Source organism: Mastomys coucha, unplaced genomic scaffold (genome assembly GCF_008632895.1).
Source record: "Mastomys coucha isolate ucsf_1 unplaced genomic scaffold, UCSF_Mcou_1 pScaffold14, whole genome shotgun sequence".
Lineage (NCBI taxonomy): Eukaryota > Metazoa > Chordata > Mammalia > Rodentia > Muridae > Mastomys > Mastomys coucha.
The window spans coordinates 4,420,385-4,437,362 of NW_022196896.1; the positions used below are offsets into that span (position 1 = coordinate 4,420,385).

The window sequence follows — 16,978 nt, forward strand, 5'->3', positions numbered from 1 at the left end:
TGCAAATAAGTTAAAAATAAAAGGATAGGACCACAAAATGGCTTAGAAGGTGAGAGATGTAAGGCCAGGCTTAATAATGATCCTCAACTTTAGCATCAGCACTCGCGCGTCTATCTATCCTAGTCCACAGAGTTCCAGAACTGCCAGGGTTACAGAGAGAATCCTGTCTCAAAAAAAAAACAAAAAACAAAAAAAGTATGTGTTGGCAAATTATGGACAATCCCCAGAATTGGTACAAGGAGAAAACACACTCCATAAAAATTGTTCTTTGACCTGCACGTGGTACATGCATGTGCTCGTGCACACACACACACACACACACACACACACACACACACACATACACACACACACATTCTAAATTAAGTTTTAAAATTAAATAAATTAAAAGTATATAGAAATAAAACCAGAGAATACTGATCTAAAGAACTCTGTAATATCTACACTAACTTCAAATGAGGCAGATTTCAGAGCAGTTCACTGAGAAAGAGAAGGCATCACATAATGACAAACTGTTTAATTCTCCAGGAAGACATAACATCTTCAATATGTCTCCGTAGGCGATACTGGTGCATGCCTGTTACCCTAGCACTCAGGAAGCAGAAGAAAGAGGACTAGGAGTTCAAGACCAGCCTGGGACACATGAGAGTCTATCTCAAAATAACTGATTTTAAAAATACAAACAAAAACAATAACCAAAATACATGTGCCTGAAATTAGGGTATAACCAGAGCATTAACATAATGAAGCAAGAACTAATGAAACTAAGCAAGAAAAAAAACACCAATTCTACTCTAACTCTGACAGAGGTCTCAACACCCAAGGCACCACCCAGCAGAGTTCTCTTTAGTGATTCATAGATCTAAGAACCAAGGATGGAGCTTAACTAATATGTTAATATGATGTTACTAATAGCAACATCAGTCAACTCTATTCAGCTAACATGTAGAGTACATTCAACAAAAGAGGTGATAATTGTTTGTTGTTGTTTTGAAATTCGTATGGAACATTTTCCAAGAAAGAATTCTGAGCCGCAAAAACACTGTAACATTTTAATGAAGGTGATTTATGTTTTCAGACCCTAATGAAATCCAAGCAGAAATCAATAATTGAAATATGCTAGGAAATCCTCAAGTACCTGAAATCTAAACATTATTCAAATTAATATAGAAATAAAAGACTAAAGAAATAATAAAAATATTTTAGATTAAAATTAAAAAGCATGATTTATCAAAATTTGTGAGATATAATAAAGACAGTATGTCATAGTTAGAGTTTCTATTGCTTTGATAAAACACAATAACTAAGACAATTTGGAGAGGGGAACAAAGGTTTATTTCGACTTTCAGATAAGTAGTCCCTCATTCATGGAACCCAAAAGGCAAGGACTCAAAAGGAGTAGCTAATGGAGGATCCACAGAGATTTGCTGCTTCCTGGCTTACTCATGGATCACCCAGCCTGCTTTCTTATAGATCCCAGGACCACCAGCTAAATGTGGTATGACCCACGGCAAACTCCCTCATCAATTGTTAAAATGTCCTACAGGCCAGTTCTATGGACTTTCTCTATCAAGTTTCCTTTTTTTTACATGACCATAGCTCTTGATTAGTCAATATAAAAACTAGCCAGCACACAGTGAGTAGAGGAAAATTTATAGAACTGAAATAATTTTTTGAAAATAACTAAAATTAGTAAGTTTCTATCTTAAAACATTCTGGAGAAAGAGAAAATATGTCTTTAACCAATTAGAAGAAATAATAATTTCAACAGAAATTATAATGGAAAGTATCAGAGAAACAAATCTACCCTAAGAAGTGAAAGACAAGTCATCACTACTCACCCTATGGACAAAGAGATTATAAATAAATGTTACTGGGCCCAAAGCACGGCTAGGTCAATAAAAGTGCTTGCTGTACAACACAGGCTACCTTAGTTTGATCCCTAGAATCCATCTAAAGATGGAAAGAGAAAATTAAAAGTTGGCCCTTAATCTTAGATAGACAAGCAGACAGACAGACAGACAGACAGACAGACACACACACATTTTTAAAAATTAAAAATAATACTATAAAGGAAATGCAACTCAAAACCACAATTAGGAATTATTTAATCCATTAGAATGGTTATTATCAACAACCCTAAAATTGATGAGGATATGGAAAGGGGTGAAGATCCTGTACACTGTTGGTAGAAATGAAATTAGTAATATAGCTATAAAGGAAAACAGCATCAAGGCTGCTCCAAAAAGTAGCAGAAGTAACACATGATCCAGCAATTCAATTAGTTAAGTATATAGTCAAAGGAAATGAAGTCATAGTATGTTGAACATGGATCTGCCATTACATCCTCCCAGTGCAGCACTGCTAACAGCAGCTAAGAAATGGAGACAACCTAGCCGGGTGGTGGTGGCGCACACCTTTAATCCCAGCACTTGGGAGGCAGAGGCAGGTGGATTTCTGAGTTCGAGGCCAGCCTGGTCTACAGAGTGAGTTCCAGGACAGCCTGGAAACACTATAGAGAAACCCTGTCTCAAAAAAAAAGAAAGAAAGAAAGAAAGAAAGAAAGAAAGAAAGAAAGAAAGAAAGAAAGAAAGAAAGAAAGAAAAATAGAGACAAGCTAAACCTACATCAGCTGATGCATAAAGAAAATGTACATATGCACATGAGATGCCATCCTGCTACTAATAAAAATGAAATCCCAGTGATTCTCTCAACACTAACAGAGACAAAAATCAGTATGCTAAGTAAAATAAACGAAGAAAAAAAGATAATATCACAACATCTTATTCACAAATACAATCTTAAAGTTGCTCTTGCTAGGCACGAGTGTGCATGCCTAAAATGCCAGTACTTGGGACGCAGAGGCAAGAAAATTACTGTGAGTAAAAGCTAGGTAGGACAAAGGATTCTGAATGTTTTCATCATAAAACTAGTGTTTGATGAGACAGATATTGCTTACTCAGATTTGAGCACATGACTCTATATACATGGTCTGAAGTATCACATAAAACCCCTAAATTATGAAAAAAATCTGTCAACTGAAAAACAGGTAGCATGTAAGTGTCCTTCTCTCCTTACATTCAAACAGCAGGGCGAGAACAGGGACTCCAGACTCCCGGATTCACTCCTTTGGGTGAAATGGAGAAATCTTTAAAAATACTCAAGGATGTGGACAGAAAGGAACCCTTATTATTGTTAGAGGAGTAAAGATTAATACATCCATATAGAAATCAGTATAAAGATTCTTCAGACTATTAAATATATAACTCCCACATGGCCCAGCTCATTCATTACTGGGCTTCATACCCAGAGAACTCCAAACCCTACTACTGAGATATCTGTATGCCTATGTTCACTGCTGCTTGATTCACCATACCACGGAAATGAAACCAACCTAGTTGTTTATCAATAGATGGACGGATAATGAAAATCTGGTGTGTGTGTGTGTGTGTGTGTGTGTGTGTGTGTGTGTGTATACACATGATTATACACACACACATATATATGTATACATATATAAATGTATGTTATATGTGTATAATACATATATATTTGGTATCTCTTGACTCCCAGATATGCATGCATATATCATTTATATATCCACTAATAATAAACAGAAAATTTTAAAGTAAAAAACTACATATAATTTCATATAATATATAAAATTTTCATTATCCAAATATAATACTAGAATATATAAATACATAAAGAAACATGAAATCACAAAATTTGTAGAATATGAATGAACTCAATGCATTTTAGAATGTATATTAAGTGAGATCGTATACTCACAAAAAAAAAATCACATGTTCTCCCTCATATGCTGGTCCTATCCTATATATATATATCCTATATATAAACAAATGCACATGTGCACATAGTATAACATGTAGAAAGGAGAAAAGAAAAGGATGATGAGAAGAACTAAAAAGGGCGAGAGAGATGGCTTAGTGATTAAGAGCACTGTTGCTCTTGCAGATTTCCCAGGGTTCATGTCTTAGCACTCACATGCAGCTCACTGTAACTGCAGTTCCAAGGGACCCACATCCTCATCAATCTCCGAGAACACAAATATACATACAAGCAAAGCACTCATACACATAAAATAACTTTAAATTTTTAAAAAGAGGACTGCATGTCGGTAATAGCCACTTTTATCATAAAAGAAGGCACAAAGCTAATTATTTTTCTAGTTTTAGTTGACATAGATTTTCCCAGGTTTTGCTAGTAGACAGGTGCATAAAAATTTTAAAGGTGAAATGCAAAATCCAGTGTGAAAGTCCACAGCTTTAGAATGACTATTTTAACTGTACGGAAGTATACTGCAATGTACAGGCTTTGGGTTTGGTCAATTTCATTGCATTATGCCATTTGCAAGTTCTTTTACAAAAACAAGATTTAATATATTAAAAAGTATACAAATAAATGTACAGGCTAATGCAAGTTACACGAGGAAAAAAATAGGTAATTTAACAAGAAATATTGTGGCTGAAGGCTGAAACCTGCAACCAGTGCAACTGATCTTTAGATGAAAAGACGCTAAGCAGCTCAAGGATACTTTACTACCTAAAACAAAAAACAAACACAATGAGTGAGTCAGCAAGAGACAGACACACAGAGAAAGGAACTGTTAAGCAGGTAGGATCAAAGCTTACAGATTTGGAGATTTTTCATTCTATACAAACGTAAAACCTAAGTGTTAACAAAACACTAAAGATCCAGCGTGGTCATTTGCTTGATAAGAGAGATTACAGAATTACAGCAGTAGAAACAGGAGCCGTGTGGATGAGGAGGAGAGTGGAATGAAAATTGTGGGATGCATTCTACAAGGTGGTCCCATAGCACATTCAAGTTAAGACAATGTATTAGCTTCCACCTCAGCCTCATGGGCTTGGCCTGGTCTGCCCACCTGTGTAGTTTGAATGAGCTCTGTTGCTGCCCGTGGATGGCTAGTTAAACTACGTGGACTTACCGGTTTCAGCCTCCCCAATACTAGAGTTATAGGCCCACAGCATTATACCAGTTTCCTAGGTTCCAGGGATGGAACTCTGATCCTCATGTTTACATGTTAAACACTTTACAAAATGAGATAACTCCTGCACAAGAAAACAATTCTATCTCCCTTAATAAGTTTAATTTTAAGTTGGCTCCTTTCCCACACCAGCCAGGCTCTTTACTCTTAATACCACCAACCAGAATTTACTGAAGCCAGTATTAGATTTTTGAAAAATCTGGCATTATAAAGGTAGCCTATGTATTCAAGAAATGAGAAAGGCATAGAAAATTAAAACATGTCAGAAGAAAAAGGAAGGGAGTTGGCCAGCAGGTAAAAGTGCTTTACTATAAACATGATAATCCTGGTTCTATCCTTAGAACTCAAAGTGGAAGGAAATAAGATACTCACAAAAACTGACCTCTAATCTACTCAACTACACACACACACATACACACACCCCACTTCTCTATCCACAATGCCTTAGAGGCAGTGGTAAGCAGAAGTGGTCTCCAACAGATTGCAGCTTGATTCTGTCCTTAGTAAGACGAAATGGCAACTAGGAGTTTAACACAGTTTGTGGTGCCAGGTTCAAAGCATTCCATTATTAAGTAATTCAGCAAGGAAGCACTCTATCATTAACACCAAAACTGACAGAATTACCCCCACTTCCCAGCCAACCCTACTATAATGTGATCCTAAGCAGTTTCTTTTGTCATGCTCCGTGACTAACTTCTTCGCCCTCTTTTTGCTCTTACAGAGGTATTAACTGATCCTTTACTCCACCTTGTTTAAAAGTTATTAACTCTACAAAGTCTTAAATTCTCTGCTTTCTGGGTCTATCACAATCTAGTCCTGGTATATATTATTCAACCCTCCAGTTCCATAAATTCCATAACCACTGCAAAGTTTGTTCCTTCAAACCCACTACATTTTTGTTTTGAATTCCAACATATTTATAAAGTTCTTTTCAACCAAACCAATTTTACTTTGTGTTGTTTCTAGCAATTAAAACATTTTCCTACTTTATTTTTATACATTCTAAGACACAGAATAGACAACTGCAGTACTATATTCACAGCAGCAGTGGAACATTTTTTCACTTTATCAATCATCTGTATTTACTGTCTTAGTCAGACCACTCATTCCTACGGTTCAGGTAGCTTTTTATTTCCCATACATAACAATATATTGATGGTTCTCAGTGAGTATTTAATGAATAGTGATAAATCAGCTGTAACTAGCATTTCTACTTAAAGTTTGAAAGACAAGTCGGAATAGTAATTTTTCCTTATTCATAAATTATAGCCTGAAAAAGATAAAAAGGTCTTTGTTCCTTGGTAATGAATTCATGTAATTTACAGTTAATTTATTCTAAATTCCCTTGAGACCATTAGCATGCCCTATACTTCCTACAATGAATGCATGCTTAAATGTCCATGCAACTTGTGTGTGTGTGTGTGTGTGTGTGTGTGTGTAAAACATAAAAATGAGGATACTAGTGAAAAGAGAGAAATTTTATATCTAAGGAATCTGCAGCATTACATAAGCAAAAACACATCTAACGTTTATACAACTTCTCATTTTTTAAGCAAATTAATAAAAAATTGCACTTTTGCAAAACGTGTAGTCTAGACTTCTTTTGAGTGAAACATGATTCTGACATCTGAAGTAGATTCTGTTTATCAATGAGTATAAAGTATCTTTCAACGAAAAATACAGATAATCTCCCTTCCTGTTTCTAGAAATTAGACAGAGGTTTCTAATTAAAAGAACACAGGCACCAATTCCATCAAACATGAAGGTTAAATCTGTCTTGTTCTTGACAGACAATGCTGTTGTGGTAAACAGGTACTAACAACCAAAGCCTAAGTTGATAACTGCAGTGAAAGGGATGTCCCTTATGAGAAAGCATATTTTTTAAGCAAAGGCCATGAACAGTAGGAAGTAATATAATAAAAATTAAAGTACTGGAAACTACTAGTTCCACTACTGTACACAGCTCTGCAAAATTTCTGACTCCTAAGTGTCTCTACTACCTCTTTTCTTTAGAGCTGGCAGTCTCGCTTGCTAAGATAGTTTTCTGATGTACACAAAGGATGAAGCAAGCCTAGCAACTCCCTCTCCCAAATACTCTCCCCCGAGACTCAGAGCTTGATATGAGTTCCATTTCCTAGAGATAAAAGGCCTGCATTAACAATGATGTGCCCTTTTTTATAATAAATTTCCATATTTATATTTTGAAGCTGTCATATGCTAGAGGATATTAAATATCCTCTCATTATAATTAACTCTTAAAGCCAAATAAATTACTTGATTCAACAGACATTGAAAGTTAAAGGAATATAATTATATCACTAATTATTTTGAAACTATTTTGATAATTAAAGCTATTTAATCTATTCTTGATTTTATGTTAGGAATGTACACTGGCTAAAAAAGCTCAAATCTCTCCTCCTTTTATCCTTAAGATAGAAACAAGAATTTGAACTTGGGGCATATAATAACTAAAATAATACAGGGCCAAAACTTAATAATAAACCAAAGCAATCTTTTAATTTTTAAATTCCCTATTCAATCATGTAAACATAAACCACTGGATTACAATGTTTGCTCTGGTTATTCTAACAACTCATTTTGTAGTAAGCTATTGTAACACCATAAAAAATATTTTATCCCTTTAAAAATGTCTATACCAGGGCTGGAGAGATGGCTCAGCAGTTAAGAGCACTGACTGCTCTTCTGAAGGTCCTGAGTTCAGATCTCAGCAGCCACATGGTGGCTCACAACTATCCGTAATAAGATCTGATGCCCTCTTCTGGTGTGCTGAAAACAACTACAGTGTACTTACATATAATAAATAAATAAATCTTTTTTTAAAAATGTCTATACCAAAAATTAGAGAAATACATCTTAGGAATTAACAACTCTCCACCCTCAGAACCAATATACAAAATATCTTGGCTTGAATAATCCAAAGATTTCTGATGTTCCAAAAGGATCACCAGGATTTTAGAACCTAAAGACCAGGGACAGAATGGAATTTAAAGTTAACTTGTAGGGCAGTAAGAAGAGTAAAAATGGGATGAACGCAGCACCAGGACTAACAGAACTAGAAATTGTTTGCACAGAACAACTAAGAACCTTTCTTCATCTGGATTTCTAGTCAGAAGAGCAATGTCATGTACACTATGTGCTAACAGGGCCATGTACCTCCTGGGCCCAGGACTCTTTGCGCCTTGCCTTCAGCTCTCTTGCCTGCTCCTGCTCTTGGGAGTGCTTTCACTGACTCCACGCAGAGCACTCAGTTTTCTCAAGTTCATGGCTCTCTTCCACCGAGCAGCTATTTGGAAGGACATGGCAGCTTTCATTAGCCTTAACTGAAAAAGCACAACAACCAGAAGAGAAACTCTTCCTCCTCTTCCGCTTCCTGCCTGCCTACCCTGCTGTTTTTCTATCAAAATTTAGAAAATGGTCCCCAAGCTTCCTTAAGAGCAAGGGCAAGTTTCAGGAGTCGGTTATTTCCTTCCATCAACTGGAGTGGGGTTAGGGTACCACAGACAGAACTCAAGTCCAAATACACTTGGCAGCAAACACCTTTATACACTGAATCATGTCAGTGTCCCTCTTTTTATATTCTGTTAATGAGACTAAGTACCCTCAAAAAGGAACCCTAAATTCCCCATTTGGATTTTTATCAAAAGATAAATTAGTGAGATATATTGTAAGACACTATTCTTGGTTCTTAGAATAATTTTGAAATGGACTCAGAAGAAAACTTGAGAACAATTTTAATGGAACTTGAGAGAAAACAACAGGGCAATGTTATGTATACTATGTTCAGTGTACAGGCCTGCACACTGCAAATCTCAGCAGCTGCTAGGAGAAAGAAGGAAACAGATGCTTGCTGAGGTAGAACGAGGACCCAGGAGATTCGGCAGTGGTCTTTGAGTCTGCAGTAAGAATAAGCAAAGTCAGGAAAAGCAGGCCTAGTACTTGGCCCTCTATATAAATGAAGGAAAAGAAAGAAAGAAAAAGGCTTTATTCTCAGAAAGTATCCAGGCTTGCAGTGAGGATCTGTACCCAATAGCATTGGGAAGGGGCTACTGTATGTATCTCATTATGAGTAGAGTCATTTCATCTTTTTAACATGTCTTCAAGTTATGACTCTTGAAGTTCATGACTCTTGAAGTTAGAACTTTTGTTGAGAAGTTTCCTTGTTGGGGTAATTGACAGGACCATTGCTTAACTATTAAGTGATAGGAACAAAACTTATCTTTCTGATTTTCAGTCTGTGTTATAAAAAGGAAGAAACCTACATATACACAAATGATTCACATTAACCTAACTTTGACCTAGAAGGCACACAGAAGAAATGCAAGACACAGTGACTTTGGTATTTGTGAGCCTGTCTGCTATAGAGATAGTAAGAAAAGGAAAAAACATCACCATAAATCTCAAAGACTGACCACTTGACAAAAGAGGAAAACAAAGCTTTGATACAACTGGCTCTGTTCCCCTTCCAATACAATCTGCCGGCTTAAAGATCAGACAGAAAACAGTTAGGATGCTAATCTACTGTCTTCTCTCCATCTTGAAGTGTAACTACCACCACTTAGAAGAGGCCACAAATAAACTACAGCACCAATTAAAAGGCAAGAATAATAGCCAATAACCCAGAAAGAAACCTAAACAGGTAATATGGCTTAAGTCAGTAAAGTGATTATTTTACAGTATGAAGACCTAAATTCCAATCTCCAGGATCCATGTAAAAGCCAGGTATGGTGACTAGTGCTTGTAATCATAATGGTGGCAAGATGGAAGGGGAAGCTTGCGAGCCAGCTAGTCAGGTCAATGAAAGACCCTGTCTTAAAAGAGAGAGAGTGGGGCTGGCGAGATGGCTCAGCGGGTAAGAGCACTGACTGCTCTTCTAAAGGTCCTGAGTTCAGATCCCAGCAACCACATGGTGGCTCACAACCACCCATAATGAGATCTGACACCCTCTTCTGGTGTGTATGAAGTCAGCTACTGTGTACTTACATATAATAAATAAATCTTAAAAAAATAAAAAATAAAAAATAAAAATAAAATAAAAGAGAGAGAGAAGGAACCACAGAATAAATACCTCGAACTGTCCTGGGACCTCCACAAATGCATATATGACCTACACACAAACATGCACACAAAGAAACTTCAAGAATTCTGTGAAAGATATGATAACCTTCCAGGAAGAGAGAGGCAGCAATGCAGAGCACTATTCCTAAAACAAATAATCTAAAAAGCAAATTAATTTGGTTTAAAAAAAATGATGGGAACAATAGTAAGTAATCCATCTTAGAGCATACAAATTCTCTTCAATTTAATTTGGAAAATGATAAACTAATGTATACTAAGATTTATGTATACTAAGCTAATTTATTTATGTATACTAAGCTAATGTATAGTAAGATTAATGTATACTAAGATTTTTTTAATTAAATGCATGTATGGCTTTAAAAGAAAAGCTAAAAAAATAATTAAAATAAAGTAAACTCTGGGCACAGTAGCACATACCTTTAATCCCAGAACTCCAAAAGCAAAAGCAGCAGATCTGTTTGAATTCAAGGTCAGCCTGGTCTAGGCCAGCTAGGGCTACATATTTAAACGTTGCCTCAAATAAGGTAGGAAAGGGGAGGTTAGACTAGGGTCTGAGAGCTCAGCAGCAATTGCTGCTCTTGCAGAAGGACCTATGACTCTATCCATAGAACCTCTATCAAGTAGTTCATAACCACCTATAGCTCTCATTCCAAAGGATCCGATGCCTGGCTTCTTCGGGCAGTGCACAAGCAGACAAGCAAGAAAGCAAACATATCCACACCTATAAATTTAAAAATAAACAAAATAATGCCTGTCACTCTGTTATTCAAATTAATAACAATGAACTTTTTAAAATCTTAAGAGAAGTCCTACTATATAACCTGAAATAAAGTAACTGTGAACTAAAATTCCAAGAAAGTGGAAGAGGAGTGAGTTCAAAACTAAGTAAGAACTTCAGTGAATACAGTTGGAATATTATAGAATGTCATATCAAGAGTCAAACTACTTGATCTATCTTAGACTTTTAAGTAGCCATTTACTGCTTATCTCAGTATGTTAACTTCCTTGTAATTACTTCATATGCCTTTTGGGGGAACCAACCCAAAAGCTAAGAGTATCATCAGATAGCATCTGAGGCCTATAGCAAAAATTTCTCTATTTTGCTATAACCTGCCTACCTAATATATCTACCAACATATTTGAAAAGTGTGCCGACTCATGCCTCTCATAATTCTGCTACTATAAAAACTTTACAACTGTTATGACTTCAAATATAGTATTTGGGGTAACCTGAATCTGTGTTCCTGGACCATGATACTATACTGGGTTCCAGAATAAACTACATCTTACTACTTAGCTGGGCTTGTTGTATATACTCTGTCTTACTTTCTATTGCTGTAATGAGACACCATAACCAATGCAACTTAAAATAAAATTTCAATTGGGGGGCTCACAGTTCCAAAGGACTAGAGTTCATAAATATAATGGTGGGGAGCATGGCAGCAGGCAGGTATCCTGCTGAAACAATAGCTGAGAGCTTACACCTTGAGCACAACCATAAGACAGAGAGTACAACAGGAATGGCGTGAGTCTTCTGAAACCTCATAGCCCACTCAGAGTAACACATCTCTTCCAACGAGGCCACTCCTAATTCTTCCCAAACACTTCTACCATCTGGGAACCAAGCATCCAAATATAGGAGCATATGGGAAACACTGTCATTCAGGTCACCATACACACTAAAATTTTAGTGCACTTACAGGACTGTTTGGGAACAAAGGTACAGTAAACTTTTTTAACAAAATGTAGAGTGAACTGGTAGTGAAAAAAAAGCATCGCAAAGGATTCCTTCAAGAGTAGGAGAAGCAGTATCTTAGTAAAAGCTCTAGGCATGATGCACAAGAGTGAGCAAGCATCAGGAAAGAGTGTCTGACTTCCAAATAATGAAGATATGCATCTAGCTATGAGTACAGGGAAGGGAAAGATACCATCAATATAATAGAAAGTTCACATAAGTTCCAAGCAAATATGGGTGAAAACGCAACTAATACCAATGTGATCATATACTTTTTAAAGGTCAGGTTATAAAAGGAAAATAATAAAAAACAAATATAGAAGAATAGGTCAGTCAGCATGATGACTCAGCAGGGAAAGATATTCTAACTAAGCCTGATGATCTAAGTTCAAACTCTGGTACCCATATATACACTATACAGTGCATGAGAGCCCTAACATACACATAAATAAGGAAATGTAATTTAAAAAAAAAAAAAAAAAAGACAAGAGGCTGGGGCCAATGAGGTGGCTCAGCACAAAAAAACTCACCACACCAAGAGTTCCACCTCCAGGAACCCTAGGTCCCACACAAAGGTTGAAGGAGAGAACCAGTTCCACAGTTTGTCTTCTGACTTTCACATATAACTGTGTCATGTGTGTGCTTATACTCACACAGTTTTAAAAATGTATAAGACGACACGGAGCGGTAGCTCTGTAGTAGGTATGAGCACCTGCTGTTTTTACAGAGGATCTGAATCTGGTTCCTAGCACCAAGATGAGTCACAACTGCCTGTAACTTTAGCTTCAAGGAAACCAACACCTCTGGCATCGGGCACATACACTGAAATGCATATACCCACACAGGCATACACATGTAACATGACTTAAAAATAATAAATTCTAACTTTAAAAATGAAATAATAGAGGCTATATATTAAGTTATATAAAACCAACCATATTTTTACAAATACACTTTAAATTACAGAGAATTTCCTGCAGCAAAAGTTAGTTCTCCATAACTACAGGCTCATGGTAAATTTTAAGTTAGACACAGTCTGAAAACAAGAAATAGCCTACAGAAAGATAAAAGAGTGTTTATGGAGCTAAAAGGCAAAAGTGACCAAAGCATATATATGACAATGCTCTTGATTAAACAAGCAACTTATCACCATCTCTTTTAGTCCCAGGAAAAGGGTATAATAAACCACACTGGTTAGGCCCACAATATACTCAGAGAATAACCAACCTCAATAGAGATTATCCTAGTCCTTCATTCCATATTCCCATCCTACGATTTATAAGAGGCCACTGGGCAAGACAGATAGCACAGTATTCCCCTTCTTTAGGACCACCCTTTCTACTGAAGGGTTTTTCTCGCTTCTCTTCAATAAATCTACATTCGCTTCATATCTATGTTTTCTTAATCTTACTGAATGTGAGATGACAAACTTGGAAGTCATAGACTTGTTGGCTTTGGCAATTATAGTTTTTTGGCACCCTGGTTCACGAGGAACTAAGAGAGATTCTGTGACTTTCAAAGAACCTGTATTATTCCAAAAGGTTTAGTCTTGGTGCTCAGAAAAAAGGAGAAAAAAACTCTACGGATTATAAATAAATTATACCTTACCACATTGTTTCTTAAAGCTATGATGACAAACTAGGGAAACACAGTTTGAGGACTTCAACTTGTTTTTAAATATTTGGAACTAAGTACTGGCAATATGGGTATATGTGTATATTGCAGGAATGTCACAGAAGTGCTAGGTTTGCATCGGTAGGAAAGAGGGATTTCTCTGACTTGTTATGACTCTCATATTCCCAGACTGAAACCTCAGGATCAAATATCTGAGGGGGGTTGTTTTTTTTGTTTGTTTTGTTTTGCTTTGTTATTTTTCACTGGGTCTTATGTTAGGGGAAAGAGGGAGGACCTAAAGGGCTAACAGAAAGAAAATACAGGAGACAGCTACACGGACTGTCAATATCTATGTGTTTATATGCTAGCTGGTCAGTAATGCCCAGCACCCTATACCCACCCATCACTTTGGACATGGAAACGGACCATGTCTTTCTGATAGATCCTTCTCATTCTGTGCCAATTAGGTTAAAGTTCTAACTTTTGAACATTGATCTTACCAGTCAGTATAATAAACAATTTCCTGATAAAAGTAATATTGGAGTTGCTTCTTGGACTAAAATGCCTCTTATAGACACACACAGCACAGACTAGCCTTTACCTTCTGATCTTCCTGCCTCTACCTCTCTAATGGTGGGGTTTATAGATGAAAGAGACAAGGGTAGCTAGTTTACATTAAGAAAATTTTCTGAGCCTAGGATCCCAAACTTCCAACCTTAGAATGCTGCAACCTGCCCAGGCGCTCTGACACTCTCAGGATCAGAGGTGAGGAGGACCCAACATCTGTCCCAATATCTGGAGTAACTGGAACCAGCAGGACCCAGGCACACAGGAACTCCACCAGCACAGTGGCTCAGGTTCCTTCCAGTCGTCTGGGCTGGTGCCCTGAGCAGACCTTGGGCACAAACTCTGCAGCCAGTCTCAAAACACCCAGAAGAAGCTGTACTCCCAGATGCTCTAACAAGCCCAGGATAACAGAATCCCAGAATCACAGAGACACCCTGACTCTGAGGAGTTCTGACACAACCAGGATCACAGGAAGGACAGGCTCCAGTCAGATTTAGCAAGGGCAGGTAGCACTAGAGATAACCAGATGATGCGGGGCAAGCATAAGAATATAAGCAATACAAACCAAGGTTACTTGGCATCATCAGAACCCAATACTCCCACCATTGTAAGTTCTGAACACACCATCACACCAGAAAAGCAAGATTCAGATATAAAATCACTTCTCATGATGATGATACAGAACTTTAAGAAAGACAAATAGCACCCTCAAAAAAATACAGGAGTACACAGGTAACAGCTAGAAGCCCTTCAAGAGGAAACACACAAATCCCTTTAAGAACTACAGGAAAACATAATCAAACAGGTGAAGGAAATGAGCAAAACCATCCAGAATCTAAAAATGGAAATAGAAACAATAAAGAAATCAGAAAGAGAGACAACACTGGAGATACAAAACCTAGGAAAGAAATCAGGAATCGTAGATGCAAGCATCACCAACAGAATACAAGAGAAGAGAGAATCTCAGGGGTAGAAACACCATAGAAAACATTGACACAACAGTCAAAGAAAAGGCAAAATGCAAAAAGCTCCTAACCCAAAACATCCAGGAAATCCAAGGCACAATGTGAAGACTTCCAATGTAATGGGCCAGTAAATATCTTCAACAAAATTATAGAAGAAAACTTCCATAACCTAAAGAAAGAGATGCCCATGAACATACAAGAAGCCTACAGAACTCCAAATAGACTGGACCAGAAAAGAAATTCCTCCCTCCACATAATAATCAAAACACCAAATGCACTAAACAAAGAAAGAATTTTAAAAGCAGTAAGGGAAAAAGGTCAAGTAACATACAAAGGCTGGCCTATCAGAATTACACCGGACTTCTCACCAGAGACTATGAAAGCTAGAAGATCCTGGGCAGATATCATACAGACCCTACAAGAACACAAATGACAGCCCAGGCTAATATACCCAGCAAAACTCTCAATTACCATAGATGGAGAAAACAAGATATTCTAAGACAAAACAAAATTTACACAGTATCTTTCCACAAATCCAGCTCTACAAAGGATAATAGATGGAAAACATCAACATAAGGAGCAAAACTACACCCTAGAAGAAAGACCGTAATCTTTCAACAAATCCAATTCTACCTCTTACAACAAAAACAACAGGAAATGACAATTACTTTTTCTTAATATGAAAATTAATATTACCAACATATCCTAATTAATTAAAATCCAAAAATATGAAGAATTAGAAATTTGTTGATTGTCATCCAATGGATTGTCATCCAATGGTCTCTCTAATTTGGTAATTGGAGAAATAGGTCCAATATTGTACAATCCATATACAATTTCAGCTTCTTTGTCCATAACAGTGTCTTGCTGTGTACCACATAATGGTCTTGAAATCTTGCTTCTCCTATCTCAGCCTCTCTATTAGTAATATTGTTTATTTCATGTTTTTACACTATACTATGGTTTTCAGAACAGCTTATATATTTCAAGATATTTATATACCCAAAAGAAACATAGACAACTAACTTGAGAGGTGGCTTGTAAGATAACAACAAAGAGTGGGACTGAATGCTTTGCTTGATGTTTATAGCTCTTTTATCAAGTTTGAAGAGGACTTTATAAATTACTCTTTCTCTGAGATGAATGCTTTTCCAAATTATCATAGCTAATGAACCAAATTCTTACCCTCACCTAATGTCTGTGCCATCCTTCAAGTAGAACCATTGTTCATTGAAACAGCTAGTGAATGACTTTATGGATAGACCATCTTAATACACACACCATTTCTTAAATGAAAGTAACCTGTTCTCTGTGGGCTGAAAATGAAAACACTCACTCAAGTCAAATAACTTTGACCATAGCAGGAAGTCTGTATCCAAAAATCGTGCCTACAATTCATTCCTTGGCACAGCAGAACTGTCAACTCTCAGCTTAGCTACGATGAAGGTAAAATCCTTTGGTGATGTGAGGGTCATTGAAGTACAGCCTTATTACAATGAAATCCAGTGTCTAAAAATTGTTCTTATTTTGGGCTTGTACCACACTAAGAGCCAAGATTTTATTTTGTTTTTTTGTTTTTTTGTTTTTTGTTTTTTGTTTTTCGAGACATGGTTTCTCTCTGTGTAGCCCTGACTGTCCTGGAACTCACTCTGTAGACCAGGCTGGCCTTGAACTCAGAAATCTGCCTGCCTCTGCCTCCCAAGTGCTGGGATTAAAGGCGTGCGCTACCACCACCCAGCAAGAGCCAAGATTTTAAACTCTACTAAATACAAAACAAACAAACAAACAAAAAGTCTTTATATATTTATGTTCATTTAAGAAAATACTAGTAGTGATGTATTATTTTAAAATATACAGTTAATATGTTTGGAGTTATTTAAAATTTATATTGAGTTAAACATACGTATTTTCAGTATTGCTGTAGACAAGCATCTACATAAGACTGTTAAATTGATTGTTGTTTTATAT

The 16,978-nt window shown here is 36.7% G+C and overlaps 1 protein-coding gene across 4 annotated transcripts in view; it reads right to left on the reverse strand.

The window, feature by feature from the left end:
* Window positions 1-16,978, reverse strand: part of Rngtt (RNA guanylyltransferase and 5'-phosphatase) — a 211,138-nt gene that overhangs the window by 91,050 nt on the left and 103,110 nt on the right. The window lies entirely within an intron of this gene.